The 22,347-nt window shown below is 44.4% G+C and overlaps 1 protein-coding gene across 1 annotated transcript in view; it reads right to left on the bottom strand.

Moving 5' to 3' along the window:
• ADCY7 (adenylate cyclase 7) overlaps positions 1-22,347 on the bottom strand; it is a 228,605-nt gene that overhangs the window by 180,122 nt on the left and 26,136 nt on the right. The gene's annotated exons all lie outside the window — the stretch shown is intronic.

Here is a 22,347-nt window from a genome sequence, read left to right as displayed (position 1 = left end):
GCAATTTTTTTGTCTATAAGGCCTCATGAACAGTGCAGACATTTAGGAGCAGTTGGCCATTTTCTTCAGCTGCCCCTGAACTCTCCTCTATGTTATCTTATCAGTACATGTACACAGGGTCGTTTATAGTCGTTTGTAGGCAGTTGAATTTTGAAGCATTTTTTGGAAAGCAAAAAAATGCGTTCAGGACGGATGTTCAGAGGCATTTGAAACGCTAAATACCTTGCACAGCTTGTAAACACATGTAAATGTAGTAACTCATGTTAAACCATGTATCGTTTACACGCGTTTTTCATTTTTGACTATTTGCAAAGAAATATATTTTTTAAACGCTTCTAAACGCAAACGTGGCTAAATGCGGTATGTTAACGTTTTCAAACGTCATTTACGATCAGTCAAGTTAAATCGTTCAGGGGAAGTTATAAAACGTCCCATGTACATTACCAGTCACAAACCTGTGCTAATTAAAGAGAGTACATGATGACAATTTTAAAGAGTGATGTGTTAGGTATCTATTCACCTGGTTTAATATCATCTTTTATATTTTACAAAAAAATAGTGGGCTCCACAAGACAATGTCTGTTAAGTTCTTATACAGTCTCTGCTTAAATGTCAAAATGTGTCAAAACTGCAGGAGTATTTTACAGTATTCACTTTTTATCATACATTTTTAGTTAATCTTTCATTCATTTACCTGCTTGTCCGAACCATATTTCATACACACAGAAGTAGGTGCTTCCAATCTCCTTAGATTACCTGTTTTACTGTCTTTCCAACTGTCAGTGAAAATCTACTACATGCAGTCCATATATTTGAAAATAGTTGTTCTGCAATATGAAATCAAGTAATTCACAAATAAATTCATTCTGGGTCCCCATTTCTGGGTATTTAAGTTCCAATAAATGTTCTACAGCTTTTAGACCCCAGTTGTGCGGTATCAACGTATAACATGATTCTACATTGACACTGACAAGAAGGGTGCCTTCTGGTACTGATAGTCCTTCCAGTTGTAAGACTATATCTCTTGTGTCTTGTAAATACAGTATGATGGTAATTAAGTCATCTCTTTGATCATATCATCCAGGTATTTACCTATGTGTTCCAGTGGTCCACTTACCACAGATACTATCAGCCTTCCAGGTGGTTTGATTGGGTTTTTGTGAATTTTAGGTATCACGGAAAATGTTGTAACATTGTACATGTCTACCTTTAAATAATTGTATTCATTTTTGGTTATTAAATCAACTTTGAGTGCCTCATGTAGCTTGAGGTTCATTAAATCCACTAGAAAATAGAAGGGTTTTGTCGATAATTTTAAGTGTCACAGTTGGAGAATGGTTTCTGTATCTCTTCTTCATAGTCATACTCATTCATTAGGACAACATTCTTTCCATTATCACTTCTTTTTATAACGATATGGGGTGCATTTTATAGTTCACGGAAGGTTACTCTTTCCTCTTTGGGTAGATTGTCCTGTCCTCTTCTCTCCCAGTTAAACTGAATATAAGGTCGAAATGTACCAGATCTAACAAAAAGACTTAAATTAAGCATTTGCTTTGATTTTGTCTTTAGTTTGGTTATTCTTTTCCAAGGAGATGATTCTATATCGCCTGAATTGCTGTCACATGAGTCATTTTCATTTAATAAGCTGATTAATTCATTTAAAGCCTGTTTCACTCTCACTGACTTCCTATGTATTTATGATGTCATTTTTTATCATGATGCATGACTCTGAGTATTATTTTTCTTAAAAATAGATTTAGGTCTTTAAAGACCGCAAATTCATCAATTTTAGATGAAGGTGAATAGGAAAGTCTCTGTTGAAGAAGTTTAATGTTTTTCCTCTAGTTTAAATTTTGGTAGATTAAACTATTTTTACATCATTGGATGGGCAGTCTTTAGGATGTTTAACCTTGTTTAGTTTTTCTGACTTCTTGTCTGTCTTGGTGTTTTTGTTTGGGAATGTCCTTAGCCCTCTACAGTGGTTTTTGTTTGTATTGCTTCCCCCTTTGGGGCCTGTTTCTGTGAGGAACTTACTTTCCCTTCCTGACTCGCTTTCTCTTCTAAAAAAAAAATGACTGTTTTCTTTTGACTTTCTTCTTCACTGTCTAATGAGGATGGTCCTCCTCAATTGTGGGTGAACCTCCTTCGTCTCAATCTACTTCTTCCTCCGACTATTGTGAGATTAAATACCATTCCTTTATTCCAATCCTCAAGATTCCACCTTAATTCTTGTTTAGTAATAAGGAATAATATTTTCCACTTTAATGTAGAAATAAAATTATAATTGTAATGTCGTTCCCTAATTTATATGCCGTTCCTTTCTGTAGATTAATAAAGTAAAGTTTAAATATAAAGTATCACCTTTATTGGAGTGTTTTATTTGACCAAAATGTCAATTCAATTAATACTCCCTAAGGCTGGGTTCACACTAGTGCAAATTGGATGGGGGTTTCCCCCGATCCAATTCACATGACAGGGGAGTGTGCCTGGCTCTCAATGGAGCCAGTTCACACATTTTCATGTCAGCTGCCAAGCAGATTACACGGGGGTCCTGTGTGTCTTTGCCTCAGTTTCAGGTCCGAAAACAGGCAAAAACTCAGGTCTGATTCGTCCTTGAAACAGGGACACACTGGACCTCTGCTGTGAGCCGTGTCCCAACCAATACTACTTTCACACTGAGCCGCTTTACAGGCGCTAAACCTCAATGACATAAAAAGTTATTATATAGAAACACCTTCTAATAATGGGGTAAAAAATTTGTTAGCCCTACTGATCGATCCAGATATGTGCATCCTTTTGGTCAGTGACTGTTAATAAAGCCTCCAGGTATGGAAGTAAATACCCAATGATGTAAGCAAATGCCACAGATGTAAATCTATAGATAAGCTAGATAAGGTGAATGTATCCTACGTGTAAAATTTTCCAATGATAATTATGAAAACATACTGATAACTACACAGCATAACCAAATGACCTGGCAAACTAAACTAAAAGGCATCAGTGAGCGATGCTTAGATAACATAACAAACTGACAAATTTTTAGACAGGTACATAGCCATGTTCGTGTGCAAAGTACTTACATACTTATCTAGGTCCCTAGTAAGGCCTTATTCCTAACAACAAAATAAATAACCTAGCAAAAAGTAATTTCAAGAGATTAAAGCTGGCCATGGAGTAGAAGAATTTAATTTTAAAAATATTTGTTCAATTTTCTAATCTGAGTCAAACTGATGTAGGTTTTTAACCATGATGGGAAAATTTTAATACATGGCATAGACATTTTCTCTAACACATTTCTTACAGTATATGTGGTTTTCATTTGGGAAATTACATTAATTTCAAAATTGGATGCTAGAAACAAAATAGTAAAGTACTTTTCAACGTCAGTCATCAAATAATTGAAAATACTGAGAATGTGCATATGGACATTTGTACAAACATCCATTTAAAAATCTACTAGTGTTTGGTCAGCTTAACTTCCCCTTAAAATACAGGTCAGCAAAGGTGTTACAAGATATGAAAGTGATCATTTCAAATGTCAGACACAAAAAAGGTAGGAGTAGTTTTCAGTTGTGTCATATCTATAAGTAAATGTAATGGAAAGTTAAAAACTTGTGTTATAGTCCAGAGATATGCCTACATGAGTATGAAGCGATAGAGATATGTAATAAGTGTGAGGTTTCAAGAAGTGCTTTGAAAGTGAAGAGTTAAGTGATAAGATAAGAAACTGAATTCCAGGATACAAGTGAAGTATTGGAAAAGTCAGAGTGTGTTATAAGAAATGATGAAAGGCCTAAGGTCTTGATAAAAGAAGGTCTGCAGATGATGATATATAGAACTTGGAAACCATGTAGTATCCATCAGAGGAAAGACCAAATAGCAAACCAGTCAGCAAGAAAATCAAGTCTATAATCCAAATGATTGGTACTTCCAGTTCCTACTTCCTACTGTCATTGAGGCCGGCTATGTTAAATAAATGAATGCATTGGTCACTGATATTTTAATGCAAACTAATTTATAACTATTTTTTTTTCTTTGCAATAATTTTAAGCATACATTGAGGTTCAGTTCGAGACAATAACATTAGAGTTCAAATCAGCTCAATGAAAACAGTCACAAAGTTGTGCCCCCAAAAACTAAAACAATTATAGACAACCGTTAGTTACATACTAGGATGTTCCCTAAATCTGCACCATTGGTTTATAAAGGTTCAGTGGCCATTAAGCAGGCGAAGGTTAAGGAGGGAGAAAGGTTGTGTCTCTGGCTTTACTGTCTTACATAGAGAGTGGTGGAAAAGACAAATGCTTGCTAGAAAGAAGGGAAAAGGGAGCTTCAAAGTTTCGGGACAGGATTCTATGGTCAGATGGGAAAGGGGGATGGGACTGGGGATAGGTCCCTGCTGCAGGAACTCTGGAGCCAATATCCACCTTATCTGTCTTAATACCATGTATTGCCCCCTTTAACATCAATGACAGTTTGAAGTCTTTTGTGGTATTTGTGGATGAGGCTCTTTATCTTCTCAGATGGTAAGGCTGCCCATTCCTTTTGGCAAAAAGGTCTCCAGTTTCTGGAAATTCTTGGGCTGTCTTGCGTGAACTGCACGTTTGAGATCTCCCCAGAGTGGCTCAATGATATTGAGGTCAGGAGACTAAGATGGCCACTCAGAACCTTCACTTTATTCTGCTGTAGCCAATGACGGGTCAACTTGGCCATGTGTTTTGGATCATTGTCATGTTGGAATGTCCAAGTACGTTCCATGCGCATCTTTCTGGCTGATGAATGCAAATGTTCCTCCAGTATTTTTTGATAACATACTGCATTCATCTTACCAACAATTTTGACCACATTTCCTGTGCCTTTGCAGCTCACACATCCCCAAAACATCAGCAATCCACCTCAGTACCTTTCATCATAGGCCTTGTTGACTCCTCTCCAAATGTAGTGTTTATGGTTGTGGCCAAAAAGCTCAATTTTGGTCTCATCACTCCAAATGACTTTGTGCCAGAAGGTTTGAGGCTTGTCTCTGTGCTGTTTGCTTATTGTAAAAGGGATACTTTGTGGCATTTGCGTAGCAATGGCTTTCTTCTGGCGACTCAACCATGCAGCCCATCTTTCGTCAAGTGCCTCCTTATTGTGCATCGTGAAACAGCCACAACACATTTTCAGCGAGTCCTGTATTTCAGCTGAAGTTATTTGTGGGTTTTTCTTTGCATCCCGAAAATTTTTCCTGGCAGTTGTAGATGAAATGTTAGTTGGTCTACCTGATCGTGGTTTGGTTTTAACAGAACCCCTAATTTTCCACTTCTTGATTAGAGTTTGAACACTGCTGACTGGCATTCTCAATTCCTTGGAAATATTTTTATATCCTTTTCCTGTTTTATACAGTTCAACTACCTTGTCCCGCAGATCCTTTGACAGTTCTTTTGCTTTCCCCATGACTCAGAATCCAGAAATGTCAGTGCAGCACTATATGAAAGATGCAAGGGTCTGTCAAGAGTCCAGAAACTCACTGACCTTTTGCACACACACACACACACACACACACACACTAATTACAAGCTAACAGATCACAGGTGAGGATGGTTACCTTTAATAGCCATTCAAACCCTGTGTGTCTTGTGTGCATGTTATCAGGCCAAAATCACCAGGGTATGTCAACTTTTGATCAGGGTCATTTGGGTTGTTTCTGTTGCCATTATGATTTAAAAACATAGTTGATATCAATCAACATAGTTGATTGATAATAAATGGCTTCAGCCAAACACTAACTATGAGTAAAAGAAATGTTTGTGTGTTATCATTAATATCTCAAAAATGTCCAGGAAAACATAAATTCTGCCAGGGAATGTAAACTTATGAGCACAACTCTATATGTATATGTGTATATACCGTATTTATCGGCATATAATACGCACTTTTTTCCCCTTAAAAGCAGGGGAAAATAGCAGGTGCGCAGACCCCCCTCTGAAAGGGAGAGCCGCCGATCGGCTCTCCATGCCAGCGTGAACCGAGGAAAGTCATATGATGTCCGATCAGGATAGTTAAACCACTTTGCTGACATCATATTGTTAAAAAAAAAGGTTGGAAAAGAAACTGCACTACAGTGTATGTTATATACCGTATTTATCGGCGTATAACACGCACTTTTTCCCCTTAAAAGCAGGGGAAAATCGCGGGTGCGTGTTATACGCCGATCCTCCGCCGTTTTGAGCCTCTGGACGGCTTTCAGCCGCCTTCGGCTCTTCAAGGCGGCTTTTGGCGGCCTTTGGCCATTATCGGTGGCTTTCGGCCGTTCTCGGCGGCTTCCGGCCGCCTTCGGCTCTTCTCGGCGGCTTCCGGCTGCCTTCGGCCATTCTCGGCGGCCGAAAGCTGCCGAGAACAGCCGAAGGCGGCCAGAGGTGGCCGAGAACTACCGTGCACCGCCGAGTTACACATCCAGCTCTGTATCTCGGTGGCGGCATTTAAAAAAAATAAAATAGAGGCAAATAAAATGGACAAGGCTGCAATGGTGGACAAGGCTGCATAAGGCTGCAATGGTGGACAAGGCTGCATAAGGCTGCATAAGGCTGCATGACAAGGCTGCAATGGTGGACAAGGCTGCATAAGGCTGCATGACAAGGCTGCAATGGTGGACCAGGCTGCAGATGACACTGACAAGGCTGCAGATGGACACTGATGGGCATTTAAATGTAAGGTTTTTTTTCCCTTAAACTTCCCTCCTAAAAGTTTTTTTCCTTAAAATTCCCTCCTAAACTTGGTGTGCGTGTTATATACGCTGGCGCGTGTTATACGCCGATAAATACGGTATATATGGAGAGCGTCTGAACAGAAATTTTAAAGTCTTACCACAGATTTAGGTCTGGATTTTGACTGGGCCAAAGCACATGAATTCTAGCACATGAATATGCTTTGATCTAAACCAGGGGTAGTGAATTAAACTTCATGTGGGTCCGGTCAGAAAAATGTTCTTCTAGCGGGGGTCCGAGTGTCATATTGGTGCTATGAATCCACACAATATCCTCCACATCACAGGCCCCTTATTCACAGACCCCCCATCAAAGACTGGCCCCCATCACAGACTAACCCCCATCACAGACTGGCCCCCCATCACAGACTGACCCCCCACTCCCCCATCAAAGACTGACCCTCATCACAGACTGGCCCCATCACAGGCTTATCCTATCATTCATTGGCTGACCCGCCTTTACAGACAGGCCCCCCATCACAGACTGACCCCCATCACAGACTGGCCTCCCATAAAAGACTGACACCCCATCAAAGACTGGCCCCCCATCACAGACTGGCCCCCATCACAGACTGGCCCCCCATCACAGACTGCCCCCCATCACAGACTGCCCCCCATCACAGACTGAACCCCCATCACAGACTGACCCCCATCACAGACTTATCCCATCATTCATCGGCTGACCCGCCTTTACAGACAGGCCCCCCATTACAGACTGACTCCCATCACAGACTGGCCTCCCATCACAGACTGACACCCCATCACAGACTGGCCCCCCATCACAGACTGGCCCCCCATCAAAGACTGGCTCCCATCACAGACTGACCCCCATAACAGACTTACCCCCCATCACAGACTGACCCCCCCATCACAGACTGACCCCCCCATCACAGACTGGCCCCCATCACAGACTGGCCCCCATCACAGACTTATCCCATCATTCATCGGCTGACCCACCTTTACAAACAGGCCCCCCATCACAGACTGACCCCATCACAGACTGGCCTCCCATCAAAGACTGACACCCCATCACAAACTGGCCCCATCACAGACTGACACCCCATCACAGACTGGCCCCCATCAAAGACTGGCCCCCATCAAAGACTGACCGCCCATCACAGAATGGCCCCCATCACAGACTGACCCCCATCACAGACTGACCCCCATCACAGACTGACCAACCATCACAGACTGGCCCCCCATCAAATACTGACAACCCATCACAGACTGGCCCCCCATCATAGACTGACACCCCATCACAGACTGACACCCCATCACAGACTGAACCCCCATCACAGACTGGCCCCCATCACAGACTGGCCCCCATCACAGACTGGCCCCCATCACAGACTGACACCTCATCACAGACTGGCCCCCATCACAGACTGGCCCCCCATCACAGACTGGCCCCCCATCACAGACTGACCCCCATTACAGACTGACCCCCCCATCAAATACTGACATCCCATCACAGACTGACCCTCCATCAAATACTGACACCCCATCACAGACTGACCCTGCATCACAGACTGACCCTCCATCACAGACTGACCTACCATCACAGACTGACCTACCATCACAGACTGACCTACCATCACAGACTGACACCCCATCACAGACCCCCATCGATAGCAGACTCCTGTCCTGCACAGCACTCCCCCCTCCCCACAGAGCCCTACCTTATCAACACAAGACAGAAAGCACGGCAGCCATGGACAATGGGTGAAACTTTTCACATTATAGGTGAGTGATTGATTGCTGAGACCTCCCCGCTGCGTAGCAACCAATCACCCGCTTCTTAACTTAAAAAGTCCCACACTTTGCAGAGCCGCTGCGTTTCTCATCTCATGTGTGAATAAGACAGGCAGTGTGAGGAGGGGGCAAGGCAGCAATCCGATACTGAAGGGACAGACACGTGCATGCTGCACCTGCCATGCTGTGAACATAGGAGCATAAGGCAGGCAGGCGAGCCGGTGGCGGGGAGAGGACACACAGGCAGCTATTTGGTGAGGCTGCGGTCCGGGAAATATGACTGCTGGGGCCAGAACCGAACCGCGGTCCGCCATTTAGTGATAGTGATGCCTGATCTAAACCATTTTATTGTAGCTCTGGCTGTATGTTTAAGGTCATTGTCCTGCTGGAAGGTGAACCTCCGCCTCAGTCTCAAGTCTTTTGCAGACTCTAAAGCCCCGTACACACGAGAGGACTTATGTCCGACAGACTTCCGAAGGAGTTCTGCCGGAGTTCTGCCGGAGTTCCGACAGAGTTCTGACGGACTTTTCGACTGAGCGGACTTGGCCACACACAATCACACTAAACTCCGACGGATTCGAACGTGATGACGTACGACTGGACTCGAATAAGGAAGTTCATAGCCAGTAGCCAATAGCTGCCCTAGCGTCGGTTTTAGTCTGTCGGAATAGCATACACACGAGCGGATTTTTCGGAGGGACCGGGTACGGCGGAGTTCCGTCGGGAAAATTTGAAGCATGTTCCATATTCTAAAGTCCGTCAGACTTTTGCGAATCAAAAGTCCGTTGCAGCCCACACACGATCGAATAGTCTGACGGAATCAGTCCGTCGGACTTTGGATGTTGAAAAGTCCGCTCGTGTGTACGCGGCATAACAGGTTTTCTTCTAAGATTGCCCTGTATTTGTCTCCATCCATCTTCCCATCAACTCTGACCAACTTCCCTGTCCCTGGTGAAGAAAAGCATCCCCACAACAGGATGCAGCCACCACCATGTTTCACGGTCGGGATGGTGTGTTCTGCAGTATTAGGTTTCCGCCACAGATAGCGTTTCGCTTTTAAGCCAAAAAGTAAAATTTTGGTCTCATCTGACCAGAGCACCTTCTTCCACATGTCCTGTGAACAGATTCTCCCACCTGAGCAGTGGATCTCTGCAGCACCTCCAGAGGTACCATGGACCTTTTGGTTGCTTCTCTGATTAATGCTCTCCTTACTGGCCTGTCAGTTTAGGTGGACGCAATGTCTTGGGAGGTTTGCAGTTGTGCCATACTCTTTCCATTTTCGGATGATGGATTGGACAGTGCTCCATGAGGTGTTCAAAGCTTGGGATTTTTTTATAATTTAACCCCACTTTAAACTTCTTCACAACTTTATCCCTGACCTGTCTGGTGTGTTCTTCGGCCTTCATGATGCTGTTTGTTCACTCAGGTTCTCTAACAAACCTCTGAGAGCGTCACAGAACAGCTGTATTTATACTGTGATTAAATTATACAAAGGTGGACTCTTATTTACAAATTAGGTGACTTCTGAAGGCAATTAGTTCCACTAGATTTTAGTTAGGGGTATCAGAGTAAAGGGGGCTGAATACAAATGCACGCCACACTTTTCAGATATTTGTAAAAAGTTGGAAAATAATTTACACTTTCCTTCCATTTCACAGTTATGTGCCACTTTGTGTTGGTCTATGACAAAAAATCCCAATAAAAAAACATTTACGTTTTAGGTTGTAACATGCCAAAAAGTAACATTTCAAAGGGTATGAATACTTTTTCAAGGCACTGTATATATATTTAAAAAGATATATATATGCACTTAATGAATAGTTTTAATATGACCACCCAAATCCCACTCAAACGTGCCCCCCCCCCCCCCCACACTAAAAGAACAAATATATATGTGAAAGAGGGGCGCTATTTAAATAGTAACATTGTTTATAATCAATGTCCAAAAATATAATTATAATTCTTTTGTGAATATACAGTACAAGTTAATTCACTCCTAAAACCTGTGTTGAAATTCAGCGAATAACCAATGACACACAAACATTGCCTAAGTGCTCCACTAACAATGTACAGTATATAGTTCATTCAAGTGGTGAATAAATCTGTTTGCCACATTAATATTTCTTCTCCCTATATTGGTGCTCCCTCACCAGAAATGATTGACCTCCTGTATAGATAAGTAGGTCACAAAGCACGTCATACTGTAAAATAAACGTTTACATTTTATTCTATATAATTTGTCCTGTTTAAAATGACAGTAAAATTATGATTTTGGTACAACGCATTGTAAACTTACATTCCGACAACAAAATCCGTCAGATTTTGTCCGAAACTTGTGTTGCATACACACGATCGGACAAAGTTGTCGGAAAATCCGATCGTACGTAACGTGATGACGTTATTTCGTTACGACAGGACTACGTTCAGGCTAGTAGCCAATAGGTTTGGTGTAGGAATTTGATCTGAGCATGCGTGGCACTTTGTTCGATCGGAATTCTCTACACACAATCGGACAAAGTCTGATCGGATCATGTTGTCGAAAAGTTTTATAGCCCAGCTCTAAAACTTTGTCTGTCGGATATTCCGATGGAAACAGTCCGACGGAGCCCACACACAGTCGGATTATCCGACAACACGGTCCGATCGGACATTTTCCGTCGGAATGTCTGACCGTGTGTACAAGGGCTAATGCTGAGAACCCGAGCGATCTAACACTGTTGATGGCACGGTTCTCACAGCTCCGTGAGCAGAGAGCGGGTGACTGTTAGTCAGCAGCTCTCTGCTCTGCCCCCCCCGAAGCTCACTGGAGCGATGGGCTGTGGAGGGGGCGGGAGTGGCCAGCTCAAGCTGTAAGCAGCTCGCTGAGAGGCTGAGCTAGGTGCCTGTCCAGGCATGTGGGCGGATCCCAAATTCCTTCTCGTGATCTTGGTCAAGTTTGGGCCGGCTCTGTGACATCCCCCGCTGTTTGCTTAAAAAGGGTCACAGGAATACAGAACAAAGTGCACTCCTGTGATTTTCAGGAGAAGTAAATCCAAACGAGCTTTGGCTGTACTTTTCCTTTAAAAGTTGTAGAAAGAAAAAGTTATAGAGTCGTGGCATGAAAGCATGCGGTCTTCATCTAATTTGGTTTCTAAAGGGTTTCTATTTTTTTATTTTTTTTTATTGTGACCATGAAATGTTATATGCATATGGTGAATGTGAGCTCATCCTACTGCACTTTTTCCCCAACGTTTTTATAAATCATGTGGTTCTCATGTGTAGTCCCAAATCCACTTCCAAGAATTTTTTTTCTTTTTTTGCTATTTTGATTTCTGCAGAGATTTGCTACTGTCAGCAAAGAGTAGGTCAAAACTTAAGGAAAAACTGTCTCACACTTTGATTCATCTGACTTCTTTATACCATTCCATAATGAGGAAAGGATGGGTTTGTTTGAATTTGGTATGGCCCATTCTGTTTCTATATTGACTGTGTAGTCTAATAACAGCTGTATTATATCCCACCCTGCCACAATGAAATTTTGATTGACTAATATAGGAAGCACAGGCAGATTATATTTCAGGCAATTTCAGATCACCTGAGATAAGGTCTTCAGCTTAAAATATTCATCTTAATTATATTATTAATAATAGATTACTAATACATTTTAAATATTTAATTCTAAATGAAAGCATATCTAAATCCAGTAACAAAATGTAATATATTGTAACCTGCTAGACCATAGATCTAGTGGTTGCATTCTTTTTTTTTTTCAGGCTTTTAACTGGTGATCCTTCCAAAAACACACTTCCTGTCAGATTGGCTATGCTCACTCATTGTACTGTATTAAAGCGGAGGTCCACCCTAAAGTGGACCTTCCGCTCATTGGAATCCTCCTCCCCCCCTCCGGCACCACAATTGGCACCTTTCAAGGGGGAGGGGAGTGCAGGTACCTGTACAGTACAGGTATCTGCACCCACTTCCGGCGTAGATTCTGCAGAAGGTACGCCCCTTTCTGCAGAATCTACGCCCCTTTCTGCAGAATCTACGCCCCTTTCCGAAAGTCCCCCGCTGCCTGCTGGGAAACACACACGGATCCCAGAGACAGCGGGGACCATCCTTATTGCGCAGCGCGACTCGCGCATGCGCAGTAGGGAACCGGAAAATGAAGCCGAAAGGCTCCACTTTCTGATTCCCATACCCAAGATGGCGGCGGCAGCACCCGAGAGAAGATCGGCTTCGGGTGCCGACATCGTGGGCGCGCTGGGTGGGTAAGTGTCACTATTTTAAAAGTCAGCAGCTGCAGTATTTGTAGCTGCTGGCTTTTAAAAAAAAAAAAAAAAACGGCGGACTCCCGGCGGACTCCCGCTTTAATAGTAGAGCAGCATTGTCATCCTAGGCTGCTCTGCTGATGTGGACTACAAACATTCTCCTCTCTTCATCCTCATTACATGGAGGTGGGGAGTGGGATTCTAGTTTAGAGAAGATAGCCGACAAGGCTGTTTTAGATTTTAGTTCAGCTCCTAAGAAGTGACAATTTATGGAAAGATCAACAGGTATATTATCTAAATTGCGCCTAAAAGTATTCACCCACCTTGGCTTTTTACCTATTTTGTTACACTGCAGCCATTAGTTTAATGTTTTTTTTTTTAAATCTTAATTATATGTGATGGATCAGAACACAATAGTCTAAGTTGGTGAAGTAAAATTAGAAAAATATATACATGGGGATGGGAGGAGCCGTGGACAGGGGATGGGAGGAGCCGTGGACACGTAGCGGCCGTCGGCTCGCATCCTTTCCCCCCGCCGCCCCCGCCCATGCCTCCTGATCCACCCGCCCCGCCCACCCGCCGTCAGCTGTTCGCTTCCACGAGGCGAGCGGACACCCCGGATCAAGCCAGGAGAGAGAGCGAGCGGAGAACGCTTCCTGTGAAGCGGAGACACAGCGGTGGGAAGGTGGCTCTGTAGGAAGCCTTACGCCCCCCCCTCCTTTCAGCGGAGCAGGCTTGACGGCACGGACCTTCTCTACCCTCCATAGGTCGGTAAGGCAAGAATTAGAGGGTCATTGACAGAGTGGAGGAGCAGTGAGAGGTGAGCAACCGTATGGATGAGTGGAGGGGAGATGACCCGCTGGAGATTTGGTCATCATCAGTGATCAGAAGTTATCATTCTAAAGACCTCTCTTTGAAAGCGGTAAGGTACATACATGTATAAGCTGGTTAACGATTGCTGCTAATGTGACATCTACTACCCGTCTATCAGTGTACTACCAATATCGCCTGATTAGCTGGACACGGACCTTTCCACCCCTGCACAGGCCGGCAAGGTTATGAATGAGATAATCAGCGACAGAGTGGAGGAGCAATGATAGCTGAGCAATCTGTGTGAATGAAAGGAGGGGTGATGGTCGGCTGCATATCTTGTCATCATCATTGACTAGAAGCTGTTATGGTAATAACTTCTCCTGGAAAGTGGTAAGGCGGATATATATATAAGCACGCTAACAACTGCTCTTAATGTGACTCCTTCTCTGGGACTATCAGATTGTTACCAACACTGCTTGATTAGCTGGATATAAACCCTGCAGGGGGAGGAATGATGAGAGGTGAACAGATGGACACTTGAAGGATTAATAATCAGTAATGCTATGCGGAGTTTTTTTTCTTTTTCCTCTATTTACAATTTTAGATAGAGACATAAAATAGCGGTCGGGTTGGGGGCTCATTTCACAAATTGTTGGTCCTTCGCCCATTGTGCACCCAGCACTCCCTGACAGCAATCTTGTCTTGTAGTTGCCTGCAGGCATACAGGTAAAAGGGAGTGAGGTATCCCGCCCCCAGAAAGTGACCTGAGCAACCCGGACCCCATAAGAGTCATAGGGAAAGGGACAGGGCCTGGATCTGGGTGTCAACCTGTAACAAAGGAGAATGCCGGGGAAGATGAATAAAAGGGGGGGTACGGGACCCGTTAGCCCGGGGGGGATACAACGATACTTAGTGGGGGAGATAAGTGTGTTGGAAAGCAGCCAGGAAACCCCTAGCCAGAAGACATCAAGAAAATCAGGTGCAGGCACGAGTAAAACTATAGACACGGGAGAAGTGCGGGGAGCAGGAAAGCCTAAGGACGTAGGCCCAACTCGTACCAGGACGGGGGGGGTAAGCTCCCGAGATGAAGATAAAGGGAAAAAAAGGGAAGAACTGGGGAGAAAAGGAGAGGCTACCCCCCTACCCGAAATTCAACCTGAAATCCAACCCGAATTAGAAGGAGCCCTAGTGCTGGCAGACCCACAAGTGAGCCTGAGCATGCTGAGAGAGGTTTTTACAGAGGCATTGACCAAGGTTGAAACATCACTTAAATCTGATATAGCCGGGATTAAGACAGATATTGGCCGAGTGCTAGGAAGGGTGGAAGAGTTGGAGGAAAGAATGAATGGATACGAACAAAATATGAGGGATCTAAAAGAACAAGTGAAATTAGCCCAAAAAACAAACAGATCGATCCTATATAAAATCGAGGACCAAGAAAATCGCGGAAGAAGGAAAAATTTAAGGATAAAAGGCCTAGAAGAAAAATTTAGGAATGAAGAGCTCCCCAGGGTGATGCAGGACTTGTTCAATCCCATTCTAGGTAGGGCGGAGACGGACAAATTAAAAATAGACAGAGTACACCGAGTCATGGGATACCGCGCCCAAGCCACAGAAAAACCAAGAGACGTAATAATTAGATTCCATTTTTTTGAGGATAAAGCGTTAGTGTTGGAAAATATCCGAAGGTTGGACAAAATTTTGTTTCAGGAGGCGGAGATACAGATATTCTCGGACCTAGCAGGGGAAACATTGAGGAGAAGAAGGCTCCTTAAACCTCTGACAGATCTGATGAGGTCACTAAATGTCCCCTATCAATGGGGGTTCCCAGCATGCCTTAGGGGAAGGAGAGATGGCCGCTCCGCAGTACTAAGGTTCCCAGAGGACTTAATGGACTTTTGTAATAAGTTAGGAATCCCCCCACCAGCACTACCAGGATGGGAGGAGGTGTTGGGGAACGAAGGAATTAGTAGGGTGGTGCAATGGTCTCGGGTTCAGGATGGGGGGGGGAGGGAGGGGGTATAATTACCATCATTGGTGGGTGAGGGGGGGAGTTGGGGGGGGAGGCGAGGGCACGTGTATAGGCCGTGAATGAGGCGGCCCTCCCCAAGAAGGCTAGGTGGGCAAAAGATGACCTGTGGGTCACCGGGACACCTAAGCGAGGAACAAATGTGGAAATTGTTCACTCCTCCGAATGGAGGAGGGGGAAGGGGGGAGGGGGGATGGGAGGGGGGTGGAGGGGGGGGTGGGTCAGGGGGTAATCTCTCTCTCAAACAGGGTTTAGGTGCTCTCTCTCCCGCTCTCTCGCCCCCCCCCTTCTCTCTTCCCCCGCGTCGACCTCCGGTGGGGGGGGGATGTTTCCCTCCCGGAGGGGCGGGGGAGGAGAGGAGGGGGAGGGGATCAGTGAGACATGACAAGACTGAAATTGATAACATATAATGTAAGGGGTATAAGTACTCCCCAAAAAAAGTTCAGAGTTAATAGGGAGTTGGAATTGTATGGAGCGAATGTGGTCTGCTTGCAGGAAACACATTTATCACACGAGGCTACAGGGAGATTGACGTCCCGGGGGTTCCCAACATGGTTCTACGGTGACTCTACAACATGTAACGCCAGGGGGGTAGCAATAGGCTTTGAGAGAAGTGTTAGGTTTGAAGTCGAGAAACAGATGGCCGACCCGGAAGGGAGATTCTTGTTTATAAGAGGGAAACTATCGGATGGAATATACACCTTTGCGAATATATATTCCCCAAACAGGGACCCAGATAAATTTTTAAGGAAGGTTTTGGAACTATTAGCGGAGTTTAAAAAAGGTAAACTGATAGTAGCGGGAGATCTGAATATGAGCATCGACCCTCGAGTGGACTCCTCAGCCGGGTCCCCGCGATGGCCGGAGCTTAGATATAAAAAAATAAAGGCCCTGCTCTTAGAATTTCAGTTGGTTGACGCTTGGAGGATTAAACATCCGAACAGCAGAGACTATACTTTCTACTCTTCGGTGCATGGCACATTCACCCGAATTGATTATGTTCTGATTGAACATCAAATGCTCCCAGCTCTCAAAGATACAGTAATAAAATCTATCTCCTTATCTGACCACGCTCCAGTCATGGTGCAGCTGGAGCTTGTAATGGATCAGGCTAAAAGAGAGACATGGAGATTAAATGAAGCTTTGATCCAGGACCCAGAAACTAGAAGCAGAATTGAAACAGAACTAGAAGAGTTTTTTATAAGAAATGATTCCCCTGGGGTCACGAGGAGTACGATATGGGAGACCCACAAAGCATATATACGAGGTATCCTAATAAGCATCGGGACAGGGAAAAAAAAGGAAATAGGGAAAAGGTTACAAGATCTAAATAAGGAGATTTGGGAACTGGAGCAACAAACTAGATCAAAGGGGATCCCAGAGAAAGTAGAGCTAAAAGAGAAGAAGCTACAACTAGAAGAACTTATGGAGGAGGAAAGGGTGCGAGTTAACCACTGGGTAGAGAGCATAAGATACCAGGAGGGGAACAAACCTGGGAAATGGTTAGCGAGAGTAGTGCGGGAGAGAAGGAATGCGTCTTTCATACCCAAAATTAAAAATGAAAAGGGGGAAATGAAGCACTCCACCCCTGAAATAGCGACGGTCTTCCATAAATATTATAGTCGGTTATATAAGGTAGGACAGGGAATGGAGAAAAACAGAGCTACTGAGTATTTAAAAGGGATAGATCTTCCTAAAGTCCCAGAGGAAGAGCTGGAAATGTTGGAGACCCCGGTCACGGTAGACGAGGTGGCGAGGGCAATAAGAGGGATGGCAATAGGGAAAAGTCCAGGCCCGGATGGGTTTCCAATTTTATATTATAAAAAGTTTGAAAAGATATTGGCCCCCAAATTATGCGAGTATATGAATGCAGTTGCAGAAGGGGAAGATCTGAGGGAAGAGGCATTGATGGCTTACATAACTTTGATATTAAAGGAGGGGAAGGAGCCAACAACCCCTGGGAGTTATAGACCAATCTCTCTTCTGAACACGGATGTGAAGATATTCTCAAAAGTGATAGCAGAGAGATTGAAACCGTTGCTCCCCCAATGGGTCCATAAGGACCAAACGGGGTTTGTTATGGGCAGGGAGGGGAGGGATAACTGTCTTAAAACCCTAATGTTGATTCATGGGGCGGAGAGCAGTGGACCCCCAGTCGCCCTGTTATCGGTGGATGCTGAAAAAGCATTCGACAGGGTAGACTGGGGCTTCATGTTTGAGACTTTAAGATATTTGGGGTTAAAAGAAAAAATATTACGATGGATAAAAGCATTTTATTCCCGCCCGTCGGCAAAAATTAAAATTAACGGTAACCTCTCCCCGGTAGTGAAGCTATACAATGGAACTAGACAGGGATGCCCCCTGTCTCCAATGCTGTTTATACTCGCCTTGGAACCCTTGTTGGCTTCAATTAGGAAGAATGGAGACATAAGGGGGGTGAGAATGGGCGGAGAAGAGTATAAGATCTCTGCGTATGCGGATGACATATTATTTTATGTATCGGACCTCAGGGTGACTTTGCCAAATATAATCAGGGAGATCCATAGATATGGGAAGCTGACAAATTTCAAGATTAATATGTCAAAAACTGAGATTCTGAACATAACGGTACCAAAAAAAGAACAAGAGGAACTCCAGAGGTTCTTCCCCTTCATCTGGTGTAGGGAAGATTTGAGGTACCTGGGAGTAAAAATCACACCCACATTGTCATCCGCATACGCAGCTAATTATACAGATATATTGAATAGGGTGAAAGAATGTATTAAACGCATGAGATATAAGCCCCTGTCGCTAATAGGAAGAGTAAACGCGTTGAAAATGTTTATTTTACCAAAACTGATATATGTGTTTCAAATGATCCCAATAAAAGTTCCGCAGGAGTTCTTTAGGAAACTCCAAACCCTAATTTTAAAACATATATGGGGACGTAGGAATCCTAGAATCTCATATGCGACTCTGGAAAGGGGGAAAGTAGAAGGGGGATTAGCCGCCCCGAACTTTAGAAGATATTATCAGGCAGCAGTAATCTCACGGGTGGTGGATTGGGTGTATGATAAAGGCGATAAAGGGTGGGTAAATATAGAGAAAACACAAAGTGGAGTTAATTTAGGAAAAAGGATCTGGATACCTAGGGACTACCGTGACTTGGGGAGAAGCACTAACCCACTAACCACTAATTTGTTTAGAATATGGGATAAAGTGGGCGAATTAAATCACTGGCAGCACAATTCACCTTTAATTTCTTTATTAGACACAAGTTTTTTTAAACCAGGGAAGGAAGAATATGTTTATTTCACAAGATGGGCAAAAAGGGATGATATTTTTTTGAAAGATGTGATGAACGGGGACAGAGTTTGTACTTTAGGAGAAATAAGACAAAAATGGGGATGTAGGAAATTAGACAGCTGGAGATATGCACAAATTAAACATTTTGTTCAGGCGCTACCCCGACCACTCCGCGGGGAAGGAGATCTTAGACCTATGGAGAGAATACTTTCAGACCCGGGCTGTAAAAAAAAAAGTTTGTCCAAAATCTATAAAATTCTGGAGGAGGAAAAGGAACCAGGAGAACCACTGTTTTTAACAAAATGGGAAGAAGAGTTGGGTACTCTGGGAGATAAGGAACGTAGAAAGAAGATTTTAAGAATAGCAGGTACAATATCTAAGGACAATATGTCAGCGGAAATGTCATTTAAATTAATGGCAAGATGGTATATTGTGCCACAAAGAGCGCATAAGAGAAGGCCGGACATATCAGCACTCTGCTGGAGGGGTTGTGATAAGGTGGGAACTTTTGCACATATCTGGTGGGAGTGTGGTAAGATTGGCCTTTATTGGGAGAAAATAATAGGAAACATCTTCCAGATAACAGGGGAACAGGTAAAGAAGGATCCTTGGACATGTCTATTCCACGACACTGATAAAACAATAGGAGAATATAAAAATTCATTGGTACCTCACTTATTGATTGCTGCAAAAAGCCTGATCCCAAAGAGATGGGGCTCTGTTGAACCCCCATCCATGAAGGAATGGTTAGCTAAAGTAGAGTGGTTAAGATCAATGGAGGAATCAATATTTAAAAGAGGAGATCAAGTGGAAATTTATCATAGCAAATGGGGAAAATGGTTGGAGTATAAGAAACAAGGGAATGTCCCAGAATGAGTGGTCCCGGGGGGAGGGGAGGGGGAGGGCGGGAGAGAGAGACGGAGAGAGAGAGGGGGGGGTTGGGGAGGGAGATCTGAGGGGGAGGGGACGGGAAAATATAAGTTTATGGAATAGGAAGCATATTTTTGTAATATTCCTACTTTTCCGAATTTTTTTAAAATAAATAAAAATAAAATCGAGGAAGATGTTAAAAAAAGGAAAAAAGGAAAAAGGATTGCATGTGATGTCAAAGCAGCACTGCCAATAGGCAAAATAGTGGCGATAAGAAGAAGGGCACCCAAAAATCACAAGGGCGTAAAACTTGCCACAAATTTGTTGACGAGAGATTATGGCGTGCTATAAACTGATGCAAGAAGAAAAAAAAAAAAAAAAAAAGAAAAAAAAAAAAAAAAAAAAAAAAAAGAAAAATATATACATAAAACTATTTTTCAGAAGTAAAGAACTGATAATTGGCATGTGAGTATGTATGTACTCACCCCCTTTGTCAGGCATGTACTGGCCATTGGGACTATTGGGAGTTTCCCGGTGGGCCGATGGCTCAGTGGGCCACTCTGATGTAAGGGGGCTGGTGATGGGCCACTCTGATGTAAGGGGGTGCTGATGGGACACTCTGATGTAAGGGGGTGCTGATGGGACACGCTGTTGTAAGGGGGCTGGTGATAGGACACTCTGATGCAAGGAGTGCTGATGGGACACTCAAAATGTAAGTGGGCCGGTCTGGGTGAAGTCCAGGGCCAGATTTCTGTCCCAGTCCAGCCCTGCCCTTTGTTATGAAGCTCATAAAAAGCTCTGGTGTAACCAATTACCTTCAGAAGTCACATAAATAGTGAAATGATGTCCACCTGTGTGCAATTTAAGTGTCAGATGATCTGTCATTACATATACACACTTTTTTGAAAGGGTCTGAATGGCTACAACACCTAAGCAAGAGGCACCACTAACCAAACACTGCCATGAAGACCAAGGAGCTCTCCAAACAAGGAAGGGACAATGTTGTTGAGAAATTCAAGTCAGGGTTAGGCTATAAAAAATATCCAAATCTTTGATGATCCCTAGGAGCACCATCAAATGTATCATAACCAAATGGAAAGAACATGGCACAACAGCAAACCTGCCAAGAGACGGCCGCACACCAAAACTCACGGACCGGGCGAGGAGGGCATTAATGGAGGAGATTTAACCACTTGCCGACCGCCTCACGCCGATGTACGTCGGCAGAATGGCACGGGCAGGCATAAGCACGTACATGTACGTGATTTGCCTCCCGCGGGTCGGGGGCCCGATCGGGCCCCCGCCCGGTGCCTGCGGCGGTCGGTTTTCGTTCGGGAGCGATCCCGGACGAGGGGACGGCCATTCATTCATGGCCACCCCCTCGCGATCGCTCCCGACGAATGGAAATCCCCGGTGACATCACTTCCTCTCCTGTAATGTAAACACAGGAGAGGAAGTGATGTATTCTCTCCTCCGTGTCGGTATTTTTCGTTCCGACACGGAGGAGAGCGGATCAGTGAGTTGCACCAACACATCCCACACACAGTAGAACATGCCAGGCACACTCACACCCCCCCTTTACCCCCCGATCACCCCCCCAATTACCCCTGCCCCCCCAGTCACAGTGACACCAATGTCATTTTTTTTTTTTTTTTTTTTTTTTTGCATTGGTGTCATTTGTGACTGTAATAACTGTTAGGGCAGTTAGGGTTAGCCCCCTTTAGTTCTAATGTACCCCCCTAACCCCCCCAATAAAGGTTTAACCCCGTGATCACCCCCCGTCGCCAGTGTCACTAAGGCTGGGTTCACATTGCAGCGGTTTATGAGAACGAATGTGATTCGCACCGCACTGCAGTGCAAATCACATCCGATCTCTGTGCGATTCGAGTTCAGCCATTCGCCGCACCCGCCGCACCCGCCACACCCGCCGCACCCGCCGCAAATTCGCACGGGACCCTTTTTTTGGCCCGCAGCAGAATCGGATCGCATGGGTGTTCACACCATGCGATCCGAGTTTGCAGATCGCACTGCGATATGCGAACTGATCTGGGGGTGTCAGTAACATTTCACTGACACTCCCAGCAGTTCGCATAGGGCAGTGTGAACTGCCGCCGGGAGGCATGCGATGCAGGAACCCGCCGCGGATTCGCGGCGTTTCCGCATCGCTCCAGTGTGAACCCAGCCTAATAAGCGATCATTTTTCTGATCGCCGTATTAGTGTCACAGGTGACGCTAGTTAGGCAGGTAGGTATTTAGGTTCGCCGCAGCTTTTTATAGCGCTAGGGACCCCCATATACTACCGCATAAAGCCCCCTGATTGCCCCCTAGTTAACCCTTTCACCAGTGATCACCATATAACTGTTACAGGTGACGCTGGTTGGTTAGTTATTTTTTTATAGTTTCAGGGCACCCGCCATTTATTACCTAATAAAGGTTTAACCCCCTGATCACCCGGCAGGTGTCATTTGTGACTAATAACTGTTAGGGCAGTTAGGGTTAGCCCCCTTTAGTTCTAAGGTACCCCCCTAACCCCCCCAATAAAGGTTTAACCCCGTGATCACCCCCCGTCGCCAGTGTCACTAAGGCTGGGTTCACATTGCAGC

The sequence above is a fragment of the Lithobates pipiens genome, unplaced genomic scaffold (assembly GCF_037356315.1).
Source record: "Lithobates pipiens isolate NorthernLeopardFrog02 unplaced genomic scaffold, aLitPip1_a1.2 Scaffold_10, whole genome shotgun sequence".
Classification (NCBI taxonomy): Eukaryota; Metazoa; Chordata; class Amphibia; order Anura; family Ranidae; genus Lithobates; species Lithobates pipiens.
This window is presented reverse-complemented; position numbering and strand designations above follow the sequence as displayed.